This window comes from Cavia porcellus, unplaced genomic scaffold, assembly GCF_034190915.1.
Source record: "Cavia porcellus strain 051 isolate PalLab524CR breed Dunkin Hartley unplaced genomic scaffold, mCavPor4.1 scaffold_2, whole genome shotgun sequence".
NCBI classification, from domain to species: Eukaryota; Metazoa; Chordata; class Mammalia; order Rodentia; family Caviidae; genus Cavia; species Cavia porcellus.
Genome location: NW_026947485.1, coordinates 146,696,850 through 146,724,733, shown reverse-complemented (window position 1 = coordinate 146,724,733; position 27,884 = coordinate 146,696,850). Strand labels below are relative to the sequence as shown.

The window sequence follows — 27,884 nt, the reverse complement described above, 5'->3', positions numbered from 1 at the left end:
AACCTGGAAACCAGGATAGGAAAAGAAAATTTGTAGATTCTAGACTTGTCTCAAGCCGTTGAACTTCAGCAAAGAATATAAATGAAGATCAAGCACCTAGACTCTAATTCTCTTGAAATCACCTCTGTGCCTTTCGGAGTCTTTAGATCTCTTTTGGGATTTGCACTCAGCAGTTTGAAGCCTGCTGGGCTAGGACACAGAGGAGAAGATGAAGAGATGCCCGTGTCTGCCTCTGAGGGGTGAACCTGCTGCAGGGGGAAGGCTCCTCCAGACCTGATTGTCCTGCATGGCTCACCTTAGATATTGCATCAGTTTCAAAATTCTTCATGATTTACCCCACCTTCTCTCCACCCTTACCTGTTACCCTTCTTTTTCTCTCCTGGTGACCCCTAGACTGCTTCTGCCTAAGGGGTATCAGACCAGCTCTTTGGTGGACTGGCCTGGGTTCATATTTCCCTTCCCCCACCTAGAGACCTCATGTCACAGGTTTTCTTGGCACCTACACACCAAACAAATTCATGTAGCACTGTTACAAGCTCTCGTAGCACCTTTCCCCTCCCCTTGGACAGTACTTACCACAAAAGTAATTAATTAACTCTTAGTACTCATTAGCTCAATGAGTGATAGGGCAGGTGTCATGCATGTTTTCATTTACCATGCAGTCCCAGCACAGAACATAACCGCTTCCACATACAGGGAGCTTCTTATATTTTGCTGAATGAATTATAAAGGAAGGTAAGCCAACTGCTCTTAAAACATAGCTTTGCCTCACTCACAGAGTTAGCATTTTACCGCAAATTATCTCATTTCGCTCACAGAATCACTCAAGGATATGTGTATCTCATTCAGAGATGAGCACACCATTATTAATATTTGTCGATTAATAGATTCCTTTAAGCAGATCAGGTGTTTGAGCAGAGGTAAGGAGTCTTGTATGTTGTGCTGAGGATTTGGAATTTCTGTTAAACAGCACTAATTTTCAGAATTTATAGAAATTACAATCACATGGAAGATTTAAAGAAGAAGCAGATGAGGAGGAGGGAGGGGGAATAATTATGGCCTATGTGTGATTGGTTTAGGGTTATACAGGACATTTTATAAAACTTCCTTAAGTAGCTTTAATGCACAGCGCTAGTTGAGAAGTGGAAGTGTATTCTCTAGCCTAGCAGCATTAATACCGATATGGAATTGAAGACTGATTAAATAAGGGGCAAACCGCAGGATGAAGCAACCTGTTAGGAGCTGTTACCTTCCATAGTGGGGTGCGATGATAGGACAAAAACTGGGACAGTGTCCTGGGCAATGAAGAGAGGTGATAGGACATGTGTCTGAGACAGAATTGATGGAATTCGGTGACTGATCTTGGCTTGAGCAGGCTGAGGTGAGAGTGAGGTAAAAAAAATATGAAATTTCTTTCTGACGTAAGTGGTACTATTAAACAAGGTAGAAGTACCTTTTGCAAGTGTCTAGGGAGATTAGAAGAGTATTGACCAGGAGGTGTCTTTGAGCATTGTAGATGTGCTGTTTTGGAAATTGGTTGTTGGATTTTTGGAAACAAATGGAGATTGTGGTATGTCATGGGAGTTCTCACCTCATGTTTAAAAATTATTCATGCAAACAGTTACACAGTATACATACTAAGTAACTTTTAACCATCTGCTAATTTCAAATTGAGCCAAAGATGTTGAACTTCATACAAGTCTGTCATCACTTACACTTGGACCATTTACATGAAATTATATTTAGTTATTAGTAGAACTTATAGAATATGTTAGCAGAATTACGGTAAAACAAAAGTTACTTTGGGTAACTCTAATGTTCTATTATTGAGTCAAGCTTATCCTGAAAACATTGATTTTCAGAAAAAGAATAAAAGGGAACACAAGTGTAAATTTTGCAATGCAGCTCTTAAAGGGTCTCTTGAATTTCTTTTATTTTTTATTTTAATATTTAAAAACTTTAAATTTAATTTTTCACATTTTCTATTAGTATTTTTTACATTTTAATTTAATTTTTGTTAGTAGTTTTTAGTGGTATTATTAAAAATTAGAAAAAAGAAGAAAAAACAGGCCAGGGATTTAGCTGCTTGGCCAGTGCAGTGTCATGAGTTTGATCCCTGGTGGCCCTCCCAAATAATTTTTATTAGTTTTTAGTATGTTTTGTATCATATCAAGATTAAGCTCATAGGCTGTGGAGCTGTAGTGAATTTCCCTCATGTACAAAAGGCATGACTCTGGATGCAAGTTACTTAAGTAACTATGCTTAAATTTTGATCTGTGCCAAATGCACTACTTAGTATTAGTATCTCATAAATTTTTATTTATTTATTTATTTATATCAAGAATCGAACACAGGACCTTGGGCTTGCCAGGCAGATGCATCTCATAGGTTTTTAAAAAAGCGTGGTAAGTTAATATCCATAAAAGTACTTTGAATAATGGTTGGCATTTAGCAGTAATTAAATGCAATCTCTTGCTAGTTTTACAATTCTAATTATATCATTAATATCACAAAATTATGAACTTCTGAATGTGAAAAGAAATGACTGTAAATCATTAGATTTCTAGGAATTAATTCTGAACCATTCATGGAAAAATGTAGACATGTACCAAAAATGTACAGTTTCTAAATACGTAGAAGTTAAAATTTACCTTTCAGTTTAGCTGCTTTTTTTATAGCTCAAGGTTGGGGTTCAGAAAAAAAACAAAATTGGGGTTCAGGAAGCTACAAAGATTCAGTCTCCACAACTTTAAATATTTGTTGTAAGCACAGTTGATAGTGATTTGAGCAGAAACAAATAATTTACTTTTGGATGATTGTATAAAGGTCAAGAGTATATTACAAACATTCTACATTAAAATTATGAAGAAAATTACCAAGCAAAATGATTATTAATGGTAATAATAGTGATAATAGTGACAAATCTCAACAGATACAGTTGGCCCTGTAGTACAATAAGAAGCAACACTTCTGGAAACAAGAAGGGATGGTACTTTTCCACCTGAGATTTTTGCATTAAGGCTGTTCATCACTGATTTTGAATTACAGTGATCTCAATTTCACTTAAGATCTCACCTTATTCTAGAAATCATTATGCTGGTGGACAGATCAGAGAGAAATGCTTCATCTTTAACATTTATTCCACCTCCTCAAAGCACTTCCACGATCCACAGTTTTTCCACCTTTTTTAATTGGATGCGGAGCTGGCAGAAGAGTAGATGCAGCTCTTCGGATTTGTTCTTCTAACTCCTGCCAGACCCACATGGCTCTTCTTACTTGGGCCTGTTTCTGTTATGTCTAAATATAGCTACCACTGTCCTGCACTACTTGGCTTCCCAAATCCTGGGACCCACCCATGATGGGTGGGGTGGTGAAAGGAATTGGAAAAGGCATCATTCTAGTGCTTACAGTAAGCATGGCCAAGACCCCAATCAACTTTACTTCTGGGATGAAAGTGTTGTGCAACTCCTGGCAAAAAACAAACAAAACAAAACAAAACATCCACATTTCATCATACTTTTAGGGGCTTTTGTAGCTTCAGAGGAATGGAAGTGTTGGTGAATGAGTGGAAAAGTCAACTATTTTTAGAGCTTTGTGAAGCTCTAAAAAACTAACACTGGCTTTTTTCAGGAAATATTGGGTAGTTCCAGTATTTATCAATAGCCTGTCACCTAAAGGAATTAGAATTCTTTACCTAATGCTTTGACTTATGTAGTGAACATATGTGTTGGCATTTATCAAATTATACATGAATGATAGATATATCCAGATGGCTGGTATCATTGTTGGCAGCTTGGCAAAATAGATTTGTTTGCTTTTGATTGAACAATTTCGTTGTGTCATATCTGTGAAAAATCTTTTGCCCTTCCTCACTGTAAAAATATCTAAGGAAAATTTCATTTCAGTTAATTCACACTTTCACAAATCCACCTGACCTCAGTACTGCTCACTGAATGCCAGTAACAGAAAGTGTGTTTCATGTGTTGTGAGAAGTGAACAGACAGGAGGCAATTTTCTTTTATAGTTTAATCACATAATTCAGCTTGCTTTAGATAGTTGTTAATAGGGTGTGACAGTTTATGAATTAAAAATAAAATTTATAGCAATAAATTGCCCACCTCTTTTTTTTTTGAAGGATAATCACTTTTCACAGTCACTAACTCACCAGCTTTGATAAAAGTGACAGTGAGTTATTGTGGTCTTCACTTTGTCAGGAAGACTATAATAACTTCATAACGCCACTGTGTCTTTAAGTTATGGATCATGCTCAAGGCACGCTAACACTCTTCACTAGAAACTACCATTCTCGCTTCAAGTTGTCAGTAATTCATGGTTTAGAATTTCAAGACTTTTGCTTAGTACTCTAGATTACATTTTTATTCACAATATAGATGGAATTCATGACTTACATTTACATGCTTTTAAAAAGAACAAAGAACTTTCATTGTTATAAAGTATAACATGCAATCATTTTGTTGACACCACAGAGTAACAAGAGTATAGCATCTGCATTATGGGTCAGTGGTGTTCCATGTGGTTTTTAAGGTGATAAGGAATCAAATACTGTTTTGGGAGAGGATAGGAATTTTATCTGAAACATACTGTTTTGTTGTTCATTCCATTTGGCTGGAAACCTTCCAGTTAAGTAACTATTCTTTTGCCAGCAAAATTGTGAATGTTGCAGTGACATTATTAAACGATATGTGCATTATCTGGAAGTGAGAGGTAAGAACGTGTTCATAGTTTGAGAGGAACATAGTAGGCTAAGAGGTCAAAGGTTTGGTGATCAAGTGCTGTGACTGATGACACTCCAGGGCAGAAGGTAGAAAGCATGGGGACCCAGGACGAGTATTTATAGATGATATCACCAAAGCATGGTTGTCTTTGTGAGGGGAAGTTAGGTAACATTGGCATAGTTGAGAGATTTATATTTTGCGTCACAGGGATAAATGGTACTTTCATTTTCAACAGATTTTTAAAACATAAATGAAAAAGACAAAATACTTTTGTCATTAAAAATTTACTGCGGGGAGTGAATTTGATGATGATGACTATTTTTAATCAAAAGACATATTTTTTGACATTTGGAGTTTTAAAATCAAAATCATCCAGCAATTGGATATCTGCATGTATACCACCAACACATGAGAGCAGGAGCTTAACATGTATTTGCCCACTGTTTATTGCAAGAGTGTGCATGGCAGTTAAAAGGTGAGAAAATCCAGGTGTCCATTAACAGAAGAATGAATAAAAAAATGTGACATATGCATAGGAGGTAATGGTATTTACCATTAAAAAAGAACAAATTGGTGACAGCTGTTGCAACATGAGTGCACCTTGAAGATATTATGCTAAGTGAAATAAGCAAGACACACAAAAATATGGTATTATTTCACTTACATGACATACCTGGAGCACTCAGATTCATAGACACGAAATACTGCGCTGGTGGGTGAGGGCTGGAGGAAGTGGAGAGTAAGGAATTATTGTTTAATAGGTACAGTTGTTTGGGAAGATGAAAATGTTCTAGAGGTGGAAACTGGTAATAGTGGTACAGCAGTGAATGGACAGTAGTTAATGGCTCTGAGTACATACCTAAAAATGGCTAAAATGGTAAATTTTATATTACATATACTTTACCACAAAAAACAGCAAAATTCCTAATAATATTATTATACTGTAATAAAATGCTTTCATGATTTAGAAAAGAGACTAACAAGACAAATATAAACATTACCTAATTATTGATATTCATAAATATTCAGTAGTTATCACTAGAATAAATTCGTGGAAAATACAATTTCCTTATCTTGTGTATGATCTGGGGGATGATTTGCTCATACTTTTCTTTCAGTACTTGACATAATTCTTGAACATGGAAAATACTCAATACGTATTAGTTGATTGATATTTATTCACAAATTATAGTCATATCTTCATATGCATAGCAATCAGTTTAACTAACTGTACATCTTCAAGTGTATTTACATGTTCTGTCAGTGTTAGAAAACATAGTCTTTGAAATGCAGACAACCCAAAAATTTAGCATGCAGTACACTAGATTATGGGAACTAATAATGTTTCTTAGCTGTTATAAAATGCATCATGAGTTTTGTTGGTGACATAAGAACAATAATACCTGAAAAATGAACAATTCTTTTAGTTGAAACATTGTATTGAGGATCAGTATTGTTAACCCCATTTTATAGAAGCACAAAGAATTGAGAGAGCTCATAGTGGGACCCTTAGCCATGTTGGTACTTATTTTATTGTAACAGTAGGTTTCTTTATGCTTCTAGTTCTTATGTGGGTGATTTGACAGTTATGTTACCTTGGTAATAGAACTGAGTGGTGGGGTCTTCATACTGTAGTTTTAGGTTAGATAGACTCCCCTCTATGCTTCTTTTTGTGAGATGCAGAAATGATGCCATTTCCTATATTTCTCTAGGTGTAGCATCCTTTTTAGACTCATACAGGAGCACAGGTTTCATTATTCTAGCAGTATCATTCTGGTTATGGGAAACTGCATAGAACCCAAGTAAGCTACCTAGTTTTATTTTCCTGAGCAATTAATTATATTTCTTCCATTTTTTTTTGACTTGTACATTTTCATTGCAGACAGGTATATATTTTCATTGTGGAAAACCAGTAAATTCAAAAGCACAGGGACAGGTGTGGTGGTTCGTGCCTATAATCCCAGTTGCCTAGTCTGGGTAATTTAATGTCTTAGTGAGACTCTGTCTCAAAATAGAAAATGGGAAAATAAGAGAGTGGAGGATGTAATTAGCACAAGAGCCCTGTGTTCAATCTCCAGTACGGCTGAAAGTAACAAAAGAGGGCAAAGAAATACTACTTTTAAAATTGTTATTTAAACGTTATCTTACCATGCATCTGTGTATACACACAAACAGACAAAACTAGGAAGATAAAATTAAGATCCTAATGTTTGCTCTATCTTATGACTGCATTTTTTCCAATGAGTATTAGTGACCATTTTCTCATATCTTTTTTTTTTTTAATTTGGAGACAAGATCTCGCTTTGTAGTGCAGGGTCATATCATGAAATATTCTTTTAAGTGCTTTCTAACTAACTGTTGCATTTTATTTGTCTCTGTACAGGTTCTCTGTTATTTGGAGTTTAGAATTTTTTGCTATTGTGAATGACACTGTGATGAAAATGGCTTTAGATAATCTTTTACTTTTCTCTGTTTTCTTAAAATAATTCCTGGCAGGAAAATTAAATCAAAGGACATGAGTTCATGAGTGTTTTAACAGTGTATACACATATGCCTTGTCCCTCAGAAAAGCCATCTGAGTTTAGACATTTATAATGCTTTACCTGAAAGTAACTATTTGCCACCCCCAAGTGAGATTTTTTAATACCATTTTGAGCAGTGAAAAATAGGAATCATTAATTTCAGTTTGCAGTAGTGACTTGAGCATTTCTTATGTAATTGTTGAGCATCTATATTTTACATGTTGTGGTTAATTCACTGACTTATTTCTTTTTGTAAGATTTGTGTGTTTAAAGGTATTGACTTAGTTACATGTTGTTTCTTTTACAAGTTTGTTTTCTCCAGTGCATTTTTCTCTTTTCAACATTTTCCCCAGTGTTACCGAGAAGAAAGTGAAATAAATTCTAAAAATAAATAAAAATAGTTTTAGATAATAACTTTATTTGGTTTTTTTCCCTGAATGTGAGACAGGTATAGAAATTCCCTTTTTTTAACTTCTGGTGAAGAAAACTTACCTTGTCAAGAAGTTAAGTATAGGGCTTGGGGATTTAGCTCAGCGGCACAAGCGCCTGCCTTGTAAGCAGGCAGTTGTGAGTTCGATCCCTGGTACCGATAAAAACAAAAAAGACAAAAAAAAAAAGAAGTTAGTTATAAAGCATACAGTGTGATGGTAGATGATCAGGGAACTTCAGATAATTTGCTTCCAGAGTTTTATTTAGGACATCTTGGGAGTTTCTTGAAGGAATATTTTAATTTGGTCCTGCTTCATTACTCCAAAGATCGCTGAAACACAAGACCAGTTACCACTTTTACTGGGCATTATGTAGAGAGAGGTTCTGCCCACACTAATAAGGGCCACAAAAAATGGACTACTCAATAGAATTGCATTTTCTACAGCAAAATGTTTAATCAAATCTTGATCCCCCCATGAATGGGTATTACAGCCATTTGTCATTTTGGAGTTGTAATGTGTTCTTAAGCATTATGTATTGAATTTAGAAAGTTTACTTCAGACATGTTTGCAGTATCTAATGACTACATTTACTGTGGGGAATTACGCATGTACATCACACATCTTCATTCTATTTTTTAGCCCTTGTTTCCTTCGTCTCCTTCCTCCCTCCATCTCTTGTTCCCTGTCCCTTTCATAAAAGTTCTGTCTCCTTGTTTCCTATTATCTAACTTTCATTTTTAATGCCTCATCTATACTTTGGGTTTCCCATGAAACAGAAACCAGGCAATGTTTAAGCTTGCATATCTGATTTATTTCACTTAACATTGTATATCTGTGGGTTTGTGTGTATGTTGGAGGGGCCAGAGAGAAACAAAGACAGTGCCAAAATCATAATGTTGAGAAAAATATTAAAGATAAATGAAATCTTTATTGTTACAAATTGTTTTCCAATGCAGTCGTGATAAAAGGCATGTGAAAAGACAGGAGATTACTTTTAAAACAAATATTTACCAAGTTCCAGGAAATGAATGTATTTGTATAAAAAGCAATTAGCAGTTACACAAGCCTTTTCCTTCTTTATCTATTTAGCAAGCAGTTCACGGTTCATGTCTCTGGTTTAGAGTAGTTGGTTGGTGTGTAGCCTCTTAACTTTGGAAACCACAGCGTACCTGTCAAGCTATTTGCCAGTGACTGGCATTGGGAAGAGCTAGAATAGAAACAGGAAACTCACGGAAGGCTGAGGGAAAATTCCTAATTTCAGATCTGTTCTCAAGACAGTAGAGATGTTCATTCATGGACCCCCACAAACTATACTTTTCTCAAGTGAAGAAAAAAATGTATGATACTACATTGGTTTGTTCTTCTTTAGTCAGAATACAGCTTCACAGCTTTTGGCACTCATGGTCGTCTCACTTCAGTGGATGGTTTGTTTGTGTAAAGGAAATGTACTTCTTCTTGTAGCATCTTTAAAAAAAACCCACAATATTATGACATCAGATATGGACCAGCAATAAATTGTGTGCTACCATGTGATATTGTTAATCAAGTAATGTTGGAGTAATATTTTTAATTTTCTAAAAATTCTGCCCTTTGGCATCATGGTTGGTTAGGAATCTTGGTTGTCACGGGAACAGAACACATTCTATACTAGAATAATGTCTCGATCCTACTTTTTCTTTTTTGTTTAAAGAGTTTTAATGTTCTCACTATTATACATGCAAACGATAAGTTGGTGAAGATATGGATATGTTAATTAGCTAGATTGAATCAACGATTCAACAGATTAAAGCCTTGATTTATACCCAATATGTATACAGTTATTTGTCAATTAAAAATGAATTTAAAAAACACATTATGTACCATCTCAATATTTAAATGTTTTTGGGTGAAATACTTAAGGGTCTTTGCATTTAAAATTCATGGAAGAAATATATAGCAACATATTTGTGTATTCATAAAAATTAATTCCAATGTGTCCAGCCCATTTCTGATATTTAACTTAAAAACCATTTGTAAGTAAACATTTTTATAACTTGAAACTATTGTAAAATATTTAGCTAAAATCTTTGTTGGTTAAGTACAATGCTTTGTGTGTGGTGTGCAGTAAATACTAGTTGTATTTTAGAATTCAGACAGTAGAGATATAAAAATATCCTTCTCATTTTATAAAAACAAACTAGTAAAAGATTTTTAAGGTATCTATGAAATTGTATATAATTATAGTAATACTTTTATTGCTATAAATTTATAAGCAGAATCAGTTTATCAGTTTTGTAAGGTGCTCTGGGTGAATGATTTGGAGATGACAATGCACAATATATGTACCATTGTTACCCCCTGATTGACATACTTTAAATTTTTGTTGTAGCTTTTTCTTCTCTTTTTTCTTTCTTTTTATCTATAAGATGGATTTAAAAAAAAAAAGCCTAAAGATTTTTTTGTAAGGTATTTAGAGTTAAGTACATTATTTTTACATTTAGAATTAAAATTTAAATTTAGCTATATGTGAAACATTGAATATATTGTGTTATATGGAATGTTTCACATGTTGAGAATTTCTGGTTTAATAAATAAAATTTGCTTTTTTTGATTAAAGTTCACTAACATTTATATGACTGATGATTTTTTCTTTGGGAAATTTTAGATACAATTCATCACTTATTTAATATATTTGAATTTACAGTGTATTTGAAATGCTTTATCCATCTCTGGCCAGTCACCCTTTCGGACTTTAACTTTTTTTTTGACAGTTAATTTAAGTGATTGTTTAAACACCAGTTACCAGCATAAGTTATTTTCTCTTTCCTTACTTTGGAGGTCATCTCAAGGTAAGGCTGAGAAGGATAACTGGGTCTTATGGAGGTGAGGGAGGTTTAAAGCAGGACCCCACAGTTTGGTATAGAGGTGTGATTTGGGCCGACTGGAAGCTCTTTGTCTGGGATGAGTGGACAGAAGTAGGTTCTTACGCATTATTGCTGATTAGAAGCATTTTTGGCCAATGAAGGCAGAACTCAACCCAGTGCCAGTGCGTTCATGGCTTTTTATAAGGTGTGATGGCCCTGGAAGAACTTTTTCTTTTTTCTATTTTAACATCAGAAAAAATGAGATACTAGTGTTAGTGCATTAGGTTCAAACCTATACGTTTTTCCAAGACTTTTAAGAAAAATTTTAACATTTGTAAAAAATGGAAGATATTTTGATTAAATAGGTAATGTAGTGATATGTACAGGTATGCTGATTCCCCACTAAAAATTTGCTGTATGTAGTAAATATTATCAGCTCAACAAAATTATTTGTGTTGAAGAGGTAAACTGTTTCTATGAAAAGCCTGTTACTTTTTTTTTTTTTTTTTTTCATTTGCTAGCTATATACTTCCAAATCAGGCAACATCTTTCACAAACACAAGTCTAGTTCCCATTGTCTTGCTTGTGTAAGTTATGCAGCTTTTCTTAAAATTAAACACATGTTAAGCAGGCTGCTCCAGCGATGAACGTGACTGGGAGGGCAGGTAGGATGTCCCACTAACACTGCTGAGATTCTTCTTTCTGATGCCGTCCTTCTCTGCATTTCCTTTGATGAAACTAGAAAACCGTTATTGAGGTTTTTGTGGCAGCCAAGCATGGCAAGAAGAAAGTTTTAATCTGCTGTCTAACCCCTATTCTGGTGATGTTGTTTCTTGAATACCACTAACAGTTTATAAGTGCTTATCAGAGCAACTCTTACTGTGTTAATTTGTGTGTACAGATTGCTGTTAGTTCTGTTACTATCTGTTTTGTATCAGGCTTCCTAGCTAATTTCCTTGTTTATTAGCCAAATGATTTTCTTAATGGCTACTCCCTTGACAAATGAAGAAATCTTAGCTGCTCTGAGAGGAAAAACTAAAGTTAAAACCACAATGAAAGAGATGAGGAACATCTGTATTCATGCTGCTGCCTGGTTTTGGTGTGAAAGAAAACCTGCTGATTGACCTTGATTCTTGACCGAATGTTACAAAAATATGTATAATTTATCCATAAAGCAAATAGCAACTGTCTCCAGAGAAAGTAGGGAATTCAATTTCCTTTGCTTTGGGTGTGGAAAGGGGGAACTTTTCCAACCTTATCATCAGAGATTAGTGATATGTTTTCCTTGAAATATTTTAGTTTCTCCAATTTGAAAAATTTTGAGCGCACAGTTTATTAATCATGAATTACTTAGTTGAATTTATACTTGAAGATTTAGAGGTCTATAGTATTACATTTAAAGGAAAATATGTCCGTTATTAAATAATCAAGCAAATCTATCCAAAGATATCAGTAAAAATTCCCATGCAGTGATGGTAGATTTTGAGTTAGGGTCTGTGGAAGAGATTCTAAGATTTTTTAACAGCAGCAAGCTTCAGTTTTCTTATAAACCTGTTTAGATTGATAGAATTCAATGAGGACAACTGCAGAGCTGCCGGACAGTCTGTGAATCCCACTGACCATCCTGGAAGTCAGTCTCCACAAGTCGCTGTGGTTCACAGGTGAACCTAGGATTTTTACACATTTCTCTGTGCCTCTGCAGACAGTGAATCTAACATGGTTCCAAAACATTTATTTATCCACCAGGTGTCCACCAGAGCTTGGCCAGTGATACTAGATATTTGCAGTTCCATACAAGAGAAATCTATCTTTTAAGTAAGGTGAGAGAAATTGAGCCTCCTAATGTTTAAAGTTTTGTAGGAGTGACCTTTGCTTTTGAAAACTCTGTTAGCACTTTATTTTTGTTTATCAAGCACCACAGAGAGCCAAATAAGATAAGGGGAAATTGTGAAAGGAACCATTTGTCTCTATCCCATCCTTTCATTAGGCGCTCCTTCCGTTTGTACCTCCTGCATTTTTCTTTCTGGAGTATGTCCATCACATTCAGGGCTTCCCAGCCCCATGTTTTCCAGGAGGGAATCTGTAAACTTGAAATTTAATCACTGTTTGGTGCCTCACTTTTCTCATTTGTAAAATTACGTGAGCCAGAACATTATAAGGATTAAGTGCTTTAATGTGTATCACAGAGCTTGGTCCCGTTGTACAAAATGTTGAGTGTTTAGTTACCTAGTCACTCATGGAATTTATTAATAAATAATGATAGTCATACTCTTCCTTGGCAAATTTCATGGTGTTAAAAGTCAGAGTTTTGAATGTTCCACAGCACAAGGGCTGGTGTTTTTGTCTTCTGTGCAAATAAGTTTGTGAAAAATTGTAAGCATGCAAAAGGATGGTTGGATTGGTCATCAGAAGACTGCATATAGAAGAAGGCATATATAAGATATCCTAAGTATCCCAACAATCATAATGAGTCTCTCTCTCTCTCTCTCTCTCTCTCTCTCTTTCTCTTTCTCTGTCTCTCTCTTTTGCCATACTGTGGATTTAACCAGGGCTTTTGTGTTGAGTAACATGCCTAATCATGTTTGTCTTTTGTTTTGAGACAAGGTCTTGCTGAGTCACCAAGTTGCCCAGGTTGGGCTTTAGCATGTGATCTTCCTATCAACTTTTACTTATGCTGGAAAAAAGAGAAAGCAATGGCTATAGTCGAGCTCATTAATTATCTTATATCTTCTGTAACTTCCTTTCTTTCATAGTAGATATGGTACTTTTTTTAAGACAGGGTCTCACTTTGTAGTGCAGGTTGGCCTGGGACTCACTATGTAGCTCAGGCTGGCCTCAAACTCACGGCAATCCTCCTGTCTCAGCTTCCCAAGTGCTGGTATTACAGGCGTGTGCCTGGCAAAAATACCTGTGCATGGTATTTTAAAAATCTTTTAAATTTTTAAAATTTGAATGTTCTGTAATATGATCTATTAAATGTTATCTTAAAACCAATTTCTGGCATTGTGAAATATTTCTTTTTGAGGCATCGCATTTTAATGCATTTAGAATATAACCGCACCCATTTTACTTTGAGACTACTATATGCAAAATAATTTTGAGGACATTTCATTTTCTAGTATGTAGTTTCAGCAGGTGGCTAATGGCTTTTGACCTGCTCTGGCAGCCTACAGAACTGAATGTCAGACTCAGGTTCTTTAAAAGCCATATTTTCATCTTGCATAATGAAATACAGTCATTTTAAAAATATGTATCCATACATAGTTTTTCAAGTAGTTATTGATAAAGATTTGTCAGTTTGGTAGGACAGAAGAAAAAGTCCACAATTTTATAGCAGCTAGGTTCTAAGAATATTGAAACATGTTCAATTTGATAAATATAAATATCTTAGTAACATCAAATCTAATGCATTTATATCTTAAAACTATTTAAAGATGTTGTTAGCCTCCTATCTTCATATCGTTTGACTGTTGTTACCAAAATGCATACATTTCAAACCAACCAATTTTCTCCTCAGTGATGTCCACATTTGTTGAAATTTATATGGTATATTCAGTTGCCTATTTTCATGTCAACTTTATGAACTATAAGTATAAAGAATAAACTTCAGTTTTTGGTGAAAATAGATAATTATGTATACTGTATCATAAACAGTGATTGCTCAGCTTCCTAAGATCAGTAATTTCAGGGCAATACCAATTTGAATTTCAGATTAAGTATTAGATGACTTTTTATATGGTGGGTGGTGGGTTGGCAACCATGTACTGAATTAAATAATATCATTTGGATTTAAAGCCAGCGAATTTTGAGATGTAGTTGTGTGTGGAGCTTGATTAATGCCCATAGAAACTTGCTGTGTGTGGGGGAAGGGGATGACAGACAACATGAATGTGTACTCACATATTACAGCTGGCATTTTGCCACTTAGCTGTATGACAAGGGAGGGATATTGTTTGCATTTCAGGCATAATTTTTGAGACTGAGTTCTAATTTTGTTTATTCCCTTCGGTAATTACTGGATTTTAGCATGCAAAGGAATTTTATCATTGGATTTTTAACGGTTAAACTTGTACAGTAACTATCCTTTCTTTAAATTTAGGCAGGAGAAGTTCTCCCACATCAAAGTAGCTTGTGATTCTCATTTGTGACTAGAGTCTTAATCATCGTTCAATAATGCTTTGAAGTTAGCTTTCTTCTTCTTAACTCAGCATGAGTTCATGAATAAAACTAAGTACTCTGATAGGTATAGTATATGATTGCTCCTGCCTATGGTTCTTGTAATAAAAATTTCATTTATGATTAGTTTTCTGTAATCAAATGAGGGTAATGCAAGGCAAGGTAGTATTAAAAAAGATATACTTATTTTTTGTGTTAAGAATCCCTCTCACAGAAAATGAGGAGGAAGGGGAAAGTGGTGGGGTGGGGAAGAAGATAATTTAGGATCAATTCTATTTTAGCATTTCTGCCTTAAATTGTGTTTGGTCTGTAACCTATATAAGAATTTTACTTTTCAATGCCCTAGTTTTAATTGAAATTTAACATTCCTATTCTTCCAGACTTAACAATTGCAATAACTTAAGTTGAGAATGTGTTATGTGTGCCATGTAGGTATTCTGTGTGCATGCGTGTGTTTAAAAGCAACTAAATGAGAAGCTATCAACCAAATAGGTGAGGCAGTGGTTGCTGAAATTATTTGGAATTATGACAGCTGCTAAAATTAAGTCAACTTAATTGCTATCAAATAATATTTGGCATTTTAACAATAGGTTGTTTTCTATTAACATCAAAAACAGAAAACTTGTCTTCATGCATGCCTTAGAATGCAACCTGTGAATTTAGAAACGAGAGAATCTACCAGAACTAAAATGTTGAGTGTCCAAGACATTTCATCCTCTACCTAGAAGTAGTAGACTTAACTGAAAGAATCCTTAAAATGTGTTTAGTAGAATACAAAGAAGGAACTTATTTTTGCAAATTTCCATGCTTACATCAGTGAGTGGGAACATGGTCTCTAAATATACCCAGATTTCTAAGACTAATCACTTTGAGTGAATAGATTCTTCTTAACTGTAAAATCCAGATAGTAATAATATCTATTTTATACTATTATTATGAGAAATAAGTATCAAAATGAAAATGATAGCAAACAGAATTTATAATTTCCAAACGCTTGGAAAGCCTTATCATTTATGTATTTTGTATATAGTGGAACCCATGGTTACACAGACTTATCTTTGGCCTAGAATCCTTCTCAAAACATGGAATCCAGATATCTCTGGTATTTCATAGCTGTTGAGACTAAATATGAAACTTTATTTGCGATCCCTGAGCTAATCCAGTCCTACCTCACATCTCTTTTCTTTCCATTTTGCCAACAACCTCCCTAGTGCAAATGTTAATTCAGTTAGTTGAAAAGGTGGGAATGGAGAGATTGGTTATCCAGCATCACCCTCTGCCTGAAGCTCCAGGCGCGCATTCATTTTTTTTCCTTGATTTCTTTCTTAATTATCTAAATGTATCTGTACTTAGCTGTGTTTACCACTCACTGAACTGTAACTCTGTTGGGCTTTGTCGTGTTCCTTGAATGTTTTAAGCTTATTTGTGCCTTGGAATAGTTATTTTTGATAATTTCTACACCCAGAAGTTTCTTATTTTTTGCTTCCCGTTCCTTTTTACTCAAATGATGTTTCTTCTGAAAGCATGCCTTCAGAAGTCATACACTTTGATAACTGTACGTAAATCATCATAACCCCATCCTGTCAGCCCTTACCTTGTCATCCTGATATAGTGCTCTGAGCCTTTTTCTACATGTATAAAATTATGTCTTCATTTGTTCTTTGTTTAGTTCCTGCACTGAGAGCAGTAGTCTTGGGTAGCTTGTTCAGTGCTGTGTTTCCCGTACCTGAAACAGCACCTGGGTGGTAGGCACCCCCTCCGCAGTGTTGGGCATCCTGATTGTCCATTCCTTAGTTCTGAGATGACAACAGTGAGGCTCAAGGAGGGTGAGTAGCTTGTTCACAGTTCCAGAAATTGGAAGTGCTAGAGCAGGGATTTAGACTCAATGCTGTGCTATAAAAAGCTATGCAAGTACCTTCTTTTTCACAGTTGAAGGTCAGCAGTGTTAATGGGAAGAAGGGGGTTGTGTTGAATTCTTGGAACTTCCTTTAGTCCTGGGTTTGGAGTTCTTGTTTCTACAGCATTTTCAGACAGGAGTTGGTCCCCATCTCTTTATACTCCAGTACCCTTAGCTTATCTTCTCTTCCCCTTTCCTTTTAGACAGTGTACAAGACACGCATGATTAATATTTTACAGGAATGCTTTCATTCCCTTACTGCTCAAGAAAAACAAAGAAACACCTGATTTTAGAGATTCTCCCAAAGGGCTAGAATTCATGGTTTTGAACTCCGATGAAATTTTCCACCTGGCTTAGGTTTGTCATTTTTATACACTTTGTTTTCTGTGCATTGCTTATGTGGCTGTAGTTACAGCTTTCCTTTGGTGAGTTTGTGCTAATAACACGGATATTGCTTTGGGTTTAACTTCTTGTTTTGTACTTGGCCGCTGTTGACTGGAAAGTTCCACCCCTGTACTCCCCCCTCCAGCTGGCTATTTATAGTATTTAAAGCAGAGATAGGATAAAATAGGCTTCCTCGTAATTTATATTATTACTATTTATAAATCATGCTTCAGCTTTTTTTGAGAAAAGAGGGAAAGGAAATGGGGGTAGCTGATTAAAATGGGATAATCTACTGCACGATGAATCATACTCAGCAGATTATAGAGGGTGTAGTTAGCAGCATTTTCTACTCCAGAAGGGACATTTGGTGTATGTTGTGCATTTAACATTTTAGAAGCTATGGACTTCATTTGGGAACTGCCAGTAATCCTGCATTAAAGGGCAAAACAGGAGGAATCTTAGCATTGTGAAACTGACTGGTTGATTAATTTAAATCCCAGCGTACACAGTCGTGCCTGAACGCCCTTTGAAAGACCCTGGCACAAAAGGGTTTCATTCAGAAGCATTATAGCCCACATCCTGCTGTCAGACCCTTTCAGCTCTGTGGGTTGTCTGAGACTGCGGGCATCATCTTTAACCCCTCTTATACTTTCCTTTTATTTCACAAAAAACAGCATCTCTGCTCCTATTCACCCAAATGCTCTACATTTCCCTCCAAGTCCTTTATTTGTATCGTACAGAAAAGGTATTTTAAATTCCACTAATTGAGAGACTAAAATGGGAACTTATCTTAAAATAGCTTCTTTAGAAAAAGTATATTAGAGTTTAATCCAGTATTTCTTCTGGGAATTATAATCAAAATGAGAATCATAAAATGTTGAATTAAGTTTTTTGTATTAAACTAAGCCATCATCCATAATTTCTTTGCCTTTTAGATTCAAGACATAGAAGGCTTTATAATCCATGTTTAGTTTTGGGAAAATATAAAAGTTAATTGCCTCTTAGTGAGTTCAAAGATAGTATTTTTAAAAAGTAGTTCTAGTAGCTTAATTGAAAGCAAAATTTAAATTCTGTTAGGATAAAAACTTGAGTAGCTTCTATCACACATACTGAGAAAAGTAACTGTACATTAATACTCTGTTGGGTTTGGTTACAGGATAGGGGAGATATTTATTAGAAGAAGCAGATGTGCAGGTGAGAAACATTGGGGAATCAGGAGACCTAGAAGTTATATGACACAGGAAAAATCATGGTAGCATTTTGTGTCTGTGTTTTTATTTCATTTCTGAAAGTGAAATTCTGATTTCTATACTGTATTGCTTAAAAGGTTAAGTCAAGTAATTTAATCTTAAGTACTTTGGAAAATGAAAAAAATTAGGGTTTAATAAATTTTGCCTTCATTTATTGGATATTTATTTTCGAACAAATGCCAAATGCAAGGCGTGGTGCTGTATATAGAAAAGAAAAGGAATACAGACTTTGTCAGCAGCTTGCAGCAGATTAAAGGAAGTGAGGAAATCATGTTAATGATAATAACCTTGCCATAGATTCTCTATTTTCCTCCTCTCTCTTGCCTCCTTCCTTTTTTCTTTCCTTCCTTCCTGCCTGCCTGCCTGCTAGGGCCCGAACCCAAGTCCTTGCCCATGCCGAGTCCATCCTCTATCAGTGAGCTGTATGCCCAGACCCACAGTAGAATGTCGGCATGCATTTAGTAAAGTCCAGAGTGCTGAGAGTTGGGAGGAACTGATTCCTGATGGGTGAGACCGGTGTTGAAGGACAGACAGGGTTGGTTTGGTAGGGTAGAGAGACAGAAATGTGGGGGTTAAGTGGAGAGATGAGGAGGTTGATGTTGAATTCCAGGACCACCAAACATTAAAGTCCTAGAGGAAGAAAAGTATAAGAACACGTTAGTGGGTCAGGTTATCTAATGGCTTTAGTTCAAGGTGCTGGAAGGTTAAGTCCGAAAAGGATGAAAGTCAGATTGCAGTCGATCCAGTGGCCCACAGTGGGATTGTTTTAGGAATTTAGAATGTAGTGGGAAACTGGTCAAGGCAGTGCTTTATGAAGACTCATCAGACAGAAAGTGATACACAGAATGACTAAAAGGGTGAAATCTTGAAGACAAGAAGACCAGTTAAAAGACTAGAAGGTTACAGGATGCTTGGTAGGGAAGACCTAAGATAGAGAGAAAACTGTGGGAGTAAAACACAGAAGATATACATCCTTATGGCTGGATTTAAAGATGACAGGGCGTTACAATCCTTTGCCATTGGAATTTCCTATTTTTTCATTAAATCAGTATGAATTTGTTTTAATTAAAAATGTGATTCCAAATGCTAAAAATAAAGTCCCATATCCCACTGCCATTTATAGTACTTGTAATATCTTTCCTGGAATTAGGAAAACGTCTCCAAAGAGCAGAGGAGCTAAGAATGTTTCTTTGTGCTGGGAAGATGTGTAACAGGAGGTTTAGCCTTATGGTTAGAAACGCAATTTGTGGGAGAGAGCAACCAGGCCATTGTGCTCACTACTCAGAGCTTTAGAAATCACAGCTAAATATCCCTTAATGAGTGAGACTTTAACCCCTATTTATTTTTGAATTTCCCCTTGCCAATATGAATTCACTTCAGTTTAAGAAACAAGTATACACTCATGGTCTTTTTGATTCTCAAACTTTAATTGAAAGATTGGTTGCCTGGGAGTTAGATGTAATTTATCATGCTTTGATAGTCCATAGGATGATTTCTTTGGGAAATATACATTTTTATTTCTCCTCCTTGTCCTTCTCCTCCTTCTTCTTTGTCGTCTTCTTCTTCTTCCTTCTTCTTCTTCTTCTTCTTCTTCTTCTTCTTCTTCTCTCTCTCTCTCTCTCTCTCTCTCTCTCTCTGAAACTGTATAATTACTTTATAGTTTTTTCTTTCAGTTAGAGATATTAAAATATGTTTGGAAGCCTGAAGATCCTCTGATAATAAAACTTGGATTTTCTGAAATTTAGGACAGAAAAATTGTATAGCGTCATCCAGTGAGAACATGGCAAAACCCAGGGGGCCATTTCTCTCACTAGGGAAGATTTTGTTCCTGCTCCCAGCTCTGTGTTTCCCACCTCTGTACCCTGTGTTCTGGGGAGGCCTCGTGTGGGTGTACTCTTCTCAGGGACTCTCTGTGACTGTCCTTGAAAACCAACAGGAAAGAGGTAGTAATCTTTTACAAAGTTATCGTCTCAAGAAGGCCGTGAAATTGCACTGATCAAAAACATTTTAGTGGAATATCAAGAGGATGTAGAACACATTGTAGAACATGTAGAACATGTTTTTCCAAGATGCTTTTGTCAAATGAGAGGGGAACCAAAACTGAGGCCTGGAGTTAAGGAATGGAGATTGGGGAAACGGGGCCTGTTTTCTCTACAGATACTTCTTTAGCTGCATAATCTGGGGCCACTGACATGTGATTTCTGTTTCTTTGTTTTGGTCTTCTTTTTGGATATACTCTTTTTAAAACAGTAGCCCTCTCAAAATAACAAGAAAAAACCCTACAGACTAGCTTTCTTGTTGTGCAGTTCCTTCTTGACTGTCACATCTCTGTAGAAAATCAACCCACCCATTCCCTTTTGTGTTTGTATTGCCTTGATAACCTTTATTTAACTTTTCCATTTTAACTCTGTTTAGACAGTTGGGTTCTGTCCTTCTAAGGAGAAATCAGCCAAATCTGTCTTTAGGCCTCTCTGAGTGCAGATAAACCAGTATTACAAATTCAGACCAATGTAGTTATATTTCTACTTGTCTAATTATAATAGTCATTTACATTCTTAGTTTACAAACTTTTAAATATGCATAAAAGCATATTGTATAAAAGTTGAGCTTGCCCCTAAATCAGTCTGCACTGGAAATTGCAGAAGTTCCCACATCTTGGTATGCCTTCTAGTTAATTTTCAGTGCATATTCAAATAAACACATGTGTTTATTTTAAAACAAACATATATGTAGATATAACATTATTTTATTTATTTAAATATGGTAAACATGGTATATTTTTCTTCTCAAACCAAAGATCATAGGAAGAAAAAAACAACAACAACAAAAAAAGAATTTTTAAAAAAAATTTTATTTAAGGAGAAAAAGAGAAAAAACAGAAAAAGGGTACAAGTAATACAAAATTTAAAAAATAAACAGTAAGACATCACTAGTTAATAGATTACATATTGTCATCTTAGAAATAGTTGTTCAAGTTACAAAATTAAAGCATATAAAGTGGACTTTCAAACAGTGAGACTGCAAACAGTTTTGTTTAATGATCCAACAAAACTCAGTAATATGATTATCTATCTTATACACTTAAACATACATACAGTTATAACCTTTAGAACACTTTCTTTTCTTTTCTTTTGTACAATGACAATTACACATTTTGGGTTTTTATTACTCCCACAGTTCTAAAAATAAGAATTTTAATTTGTTGGAAAGTTTTAATTTTTGTCTAAGTTTAGGAAAACCGAAACATTGTTTTTTTTTTTTAATAGTCCAGTTTTACTAAATCTACTTTAAAAGTTCTCCCTAAAGTCTACAAAAATGAAAAGTCCAACTTGTAAGTTACACTATAATTCTCTACATTTTCCTAGGTTATAAACTGGTGCTATTGTATTCCGTTTTATTATATTCTGAGAAGTATTACTGTGAGGCATTTGCACACTATTTACTCACAAGGGAAACATTAAAAGGCAGGCTTAGCTTCATCTAAATTGAAATAGAGATAATAATAGTTTCTTTGGAATAGCTGAGATCTAAGTATACAGTACAGAATGACAACCTTCATTTTTTATTGTTATGAATATCTTAAAGAAGATCTGCCAAGTTATTTGCTTATCTGTACAATTACAGTATTTGCAATAAAAAATTAGATCACGATATTGTTTAAAAACATGTCAATCCAATATTCATGGAGAAGAAAACAATAGTTTTCATAGCACAGATGATAAATTACATACTGATTAAAGTGTTGCTTCTGATCACATAGGCATGGTATGTCATTATAGACTCAGTTTGAAGTTGAAACAGTGTTATTTTAAGCAATTGCTCTAAACCTGGTATTTTTAAGGAAGGTTGTGTTCCTCTCAACCTGGATGACAGCTGCAGAGAAGGACAAAACATTCTAAGGGAAGATTTAAATTATATGTAGTTTTGAGAGTCATTAGAAGTAGAAGTAATTTGCCTGTGATCGAAGACACTTCACCAAGAGACCTGTGATAGCAAGTTGGTTGATTTCTTCTGATTGTGTCTGGGTGTCATAATTAGGCATTTCTCTGGAGGTGGTTTCTGGGTAAGTGATGTATTGGCAAGCATTTCCTGGAGCTCAGAGATAAATGGAATGGGCAGCTGCCGCCTCCTGGAGAAGTAAACAGAGAGAATCAGTTTTCATTGTTAGTAGTACACTGACTTCAGAAGGCACAGATGTGGGCTTTCTTTCCAAAACAAATCAAGTATTCCTTTTCAAGGAAAAGGCTATCCATAATGCTATAATGGCAATGCTTGTTAAGGAAAGAGAAGCATATATAAATACTTAGACTATTGCTACCTAGAAATATTATTTATTGACCTGTGCCAGGAATGTTGCTAATGGGATTGTGTAATGTCATTTGCCATTAGAAATCACATGTTGAAATTAATCATTTCAGAATTCATTGAGTCCTCTTGCTCTGTGTCGCACTTGCTGCCTCTGTGACAACCTTTATTTCCTACTTAGAAAATCCAAGCCCGGTAGCTTGAGCCCCAGGAAGTTGTTAAAGCAATTAAAGGCTTCTGTCTCCCAGCATATTGCTCCGTTACCATAGTATCCTCTGCCTCTGAGTCTTGCCTGATGATGTCAGTATGCATACAGGGGTTGCTCAGAGCATCTACGTGGGGATGATTCACGCTGCAATAAAGCCCCTTTCCCATTGCTTGCTTTTTCACTGTGATTTCAGATGTCCCTAGTAATGGAAGGTAAGTGCCTTGTTTTGCATAGAATTGTAAGAATTACTAAAATATGTTTATTCTGCAGTTTCAGGTTTCTTGCTTGCTAAGATACACTACTAACTGAAATCTAGTAGATAGGAGAATTTCAGCCAGTTACCTAAGATCAGATTTACAGTTTTTACTTTATCTCTGTGTGCGTGCATATATGCATGCACACGTGGGATAGGCTTGTAAAAATAACTATGAATACGCAGTATACTGCCTGCTACTCTCCCTGGCAAGAAGCAGCAGCACACAGAGTACAGCATTTTATTTCAAACTATTTGAAATAAATAAATACCTTAAAATATCTTGGCAAATATCAAAGCAACAAAGGCTATATTTAAAGTGCATTGAGTTACCTATTTTTCTTGATATTTTATGCTTTATCCAGTTTGAACAATAACCTACTATGGGAGGATATTACCAGAAATACCAGCATATCATGGATATGAAAACTTACAATGCAGGAACAAGATTTAGTTTTGGAAAGGTGTTGCAGAGTTCAAATTGTATTGGTAGCCTTCATTTCATACTCATGTCATGTTTTGGTTGTGCTTAGTGTCTCACAGCTTGATTTTTAAAATGCTACTTCTATTTTTGTGCTGAATGAGGTTAATGCTCTGAAACTTTTCCTTATATACAGGGACCCATCCTTTAGGATAAGCCAGTTGTGCTTAAGTTTATGAAAAGAGCACTGTAGCATTTCAGAATAAAGACAGAAGAACCATGAGTGAATATTTCCCTCAGGAAGTTCGTTTTCTGTTCTCAGCTTTTCTCCTACAATATGCCTTATTAATAAACAGTAAAGGATGGGGCAAATAAAACCAGTTTCTCTGTATCAACCTACTCCCCAACCTCCATCCTGAGAGTTCCGCCCATATTTCAGAAAATTCTGTTTCAGAATATTCTGTGAACAATGTGATACTGAGTTTAAATAGAGGTAGTACGTAAAGGCAGTTTCTAGTTAATTGTTAGGTTTGCAAGAGAAAAAAGAATGAGAATAGATTGGATAGGATGGTGAATATTCTCAGCTCGTTAGGCAGATGAACCTTTATTCTGTGTGAAAGGTAAACAGACACTTTGTTGAGAGGTAGATAAATGAGTTATATTGTCCGTTTCTATAATTTTGTATTTTGGGGGTTTTCTGGAATACACCCTGCTGTCCAACATTGCTTTGTTTCTGCATACAATTATATTAGTGAACTGATACTATTATTAATTACCTAGTTGTGAGAGGTAAATGATGGTAAAAATTTAGATTTTAACTATTAGCTGGTAAAGGAAAGGATGTGTTTTATCTTAAATAGCATAAATGCTTGAATTTCTTCTTGTCCTGAAACTATGCTAAAATGATTTGACTTAATTTCTTCACTATTTTGATAATCCTATTTGTGTTTGAAAGTGTGTTACTTAATTGCTATCAGAAAAAGTTCCTAGAAATTAGAAAGAATTATACTGACTAATTTAGACTGTATTAAATATTGGGTTAAATATTAAAGAGATTGAATCAGCTTAAATTGTTACCATACTTTTAAAAATACTCTCAAACTGTATTATCCATGTATGAGAATTACAATGTTATAGGTTAGATTGTATTAGGTTTTTATTCTTGATTGGATTATTATCTTTGGTGATATAATTTTATCTGTTGATTAAATCTATTTATAATTAAAATATTTCTTTAATTTTAGATCCGTAAAATATCCATGAGAGTATCCTTCTGCTTCCTGGACCAATATAAGTAGTGCTTTATGTAGAATGTGTGTTTTTTTTTTTTTAATTTTTTATTTTGATCGGTACCGGGGATCGAACTCACAAATCCCCAGCCCCTAGAATGTGTTTTAAAGATTAGTTTCCTTCATTCTTGAGTCAGTTTAGGCAGATTGATCCTAAAAAGTGATTTAAGGAAGTTTTCATTTTATTTTTATGCCTTAAGTAAGAATGTCTAAAGCTTTCATACTTAAAATTGTTCTTGTTGAGTTATGAAAATGACATGTCTGTAGTCTTCACCAGCATGAGACTAATGAAAGATAGCAAAAAAAAAAGGATTACCTTGGGTTTTACTAGAGGGACAGCAAGTTAAATGGAGACAGGAGCCAGAAGAATCTGGGGAACAGAGACATGAAAAAAACATTTTGTGATCGGTGAGCAGCTCATGGTATGAGAGTTAAGTGCAAAACCCTATTTTCTTTTCTTTTCTTTTTTTTTTAATCGGTACCAGGGATTGAACTCATGGCTGCCTGCTTGCAAGTCAGGTGCTTATGCCACTGAGCTACATCTCCAGCCCTAAAATCCTATTTTCTATGTATAGTTTCTAGAACCTATAGAACGCAGTTTTCTGTTTTCATGGCACCAAGCTTCCTAGTTGAAGTTGGGTGCTTTTTACGGTCAAGTTTTAAGTTTATTTTTCCCATAGAAGGAGTGATTAATTTTGGTATGATCAAAATAGAGAGTGCAATGCTTAAATTTAGAAATATTACAGTGAAGGACACATTATCAATAATTCCTCTCAAAATAATTCACCGCACTTCAAATACATGTATCCCATTATATATTTGCCACTTTCTGAAGTAGTTCTGGAAGTCCTCTTTCATGAGTGTCTTGACAAGGTGTGATCAGAAATACTTGCTTGTGCTGCTGAGTGCCATCCAACCCTAGCCAGACTGGTAGGAACTTTATGTGGGGTTCTTGTCCACCTATTCATCGGATCTGGCACTGCGACTTTTGGCTCTTCCCAAAGTCCAAAAAACCATTAAAGATAAATGGTTTGAATGAATTCCAGACACCGTGGCAGCCTTGGGAGCAAACTAAAGACACTCTACCCCAGGGACTTCCGGAACTGCTACCAGAAGTGAGAAGAATGGTAATGTAAGTGTGTTTGAAGTGAAGGAGAGTATTTTGAGGAATTAATGGCTTTTGTTGTAATATATTTTTAAAACTTTAAACGTTCACTATAGATTTTGATTATACCTCATGTAGTGTAATAACTAGGCTGATTAATATAGTTTAATAACTGGGCTGTTGTTATCTGGGAGAAATTATCATAAACGTTGTGGCTTAAAGAATGTAAATTAATTATGGCATATGTCTGTTGTTTATACGATTGACACATTTCAGTAGTCTCAAGCATCATGGAGTTACCAGGTCTGCATTTCCCCCAGGCGGCTCTGGGAGAGAATCTGTTTCCTTGTCCTTTCCACTGCTAGGGACCACCTTCCTTGGCTCATGACGCCCTTCTTCCATTTCTACAGTTAGCAAGTGGAAGCCACATCTTCATGCTGCTGTCTTTCTGGCCCTCTGCAGCCAGAGAAAGCTCTCCACTTTGAAAGACTAACTTCATTCGTTTGGGCCTCTATAATCCACTATAAACTCCCTCTTTAAAGTCTTTAACCTTAATTACTGACATACAGTCCTTTCTTCCATCTGACGAAGCATATTCAAAGGTTCTGGGGAGATGGACACAGATATCTTTGGGGCCATTATTCTGCCTACTACTGAAGGATTACAAAATGTTTAGCCAATTGTATCAGCATTAAAGTCACAAACCTGATATTTCTACTAAAAGTCGTAAATTAGTCCAATGATTGCCAACAGGAGATGTGAATTTTTGACCTAATTTAGTGGATGTAGTCATCCCTAAGGATATTAAAATGACTCAAGATAGTAAAAAGGGAAAATTAGATTAGAAAGAAATGTTTCAACAACTCAGATGTTCAAAACTCCACGGTGCAGAGGTGAGGCTCGTAAAATGACACTATTCTCAGTTGAGTATTTCTATTGAGAGGCTCAGATGAAGTGAAGTTAATTAAAGCAAACTGATTTGAGACTACAAAAATTCTATTAGTTAACTCCTATGTGAATAAGCCAGGATTTCTTTAGAAACTGAAGGGTACTGATTGGGCCACTGGAGAACTAGGGAACTTGAGTTTTGAATATCACTGTTGTTTGGTGGATCTGGCGTAAAGTCTTGAGTCACAAGACCCAGCAGATAAATCTGGCAGGTGTGCCCTACATGGTTGCCTGGGAAAGGCATGATATATTATCATAATCAATAACCTGGACTTGAGGCCAAAAATAGTTTCTTTTATTGTTCACGTTCTGTGTTTCTTACAAACTTGAGCTGATTCCTGATGCATGGATCTGTTCATACTAAGCATAATTTGTATCTAATAGTCCCTTTCTTTTTTTTTTTTTAACATTTGCTACACGCTAGTTGTATAAGATGTAGAAGCATGGTAGCGTGTTAGTTTCAGAGAGAAAACCTAACTTTGCATTTTCTTGTGTTCTCTGAAGAAAAGGATATGGAAAGAAACTCTTCCTGTTGTATTCTTTTTTATGTTTTGAATCAATTTCTAGAGAAAGGCTAAGTAGTATTTTAGGACTTTTGTTTAGAGGACACATGCTGGTAGAAATGATTTACTTTACATGAAATAGTTATTTTGAGCACTGAATCTTTTTGGCACTATGGTAGTACAACCACATTAGAATTTCATGTAAAAACTGTCTGATTTTATGCCACTATAAATTTATTAAGTCTGATTTTATGCCACTATAGATTTTATTTATCAATCAAAATATCATTAAAGGAGAGCTGTTATATGAAAATGAAGTCAGAAAAGAAGATTAGCAAGTTACACAGTTTAAAAAAGCAAAACAGTTATCACTTATAAAATATTTCTGTAAGTAGAAGTATATGTTTAGTTGAGTTTCTTCATTTATGAACATGTCAAGTTCAGATCCACGTCGTTTGTTTTATCAATAGTTTATACCATTTAAAGTGCTAAAATTAATTTTAAAAAACCCAAACACCTTTCAATGTGCAATCACTTTTAAATAAATACAGACTGTTCAATTTTATACTTATTTTCTCCAGTTCCATTAAATTAGATTAAGTGGAGATTAAAT

At 35.2% G+C, this 27,884-nt stretch overlaps 1 protein-coding gene across 1 annotated transcript in view; it reads left to right on the top strand.

The window, feature by feature from the left end:
• Nucleotides 1-22,822: 22,822 nt before the first annotated feature.
• Pam (peptidylglycine alpha-amidating monooxygenase) overlaps nucleotides 22,823-27,884 on the top strand; it is a 226,333-nt gene continuing 221,271 nt past the window's right edge. The window contains exon 1 of the mRNA XM_023562264.2: nucleotides 22,823-22,964. The gene's annotated coding sequence lies outside the window, so the exon portion shown is untranslated. The remainder of the gene's footprint in view (nucleotides 22,965-27,884) is intronic.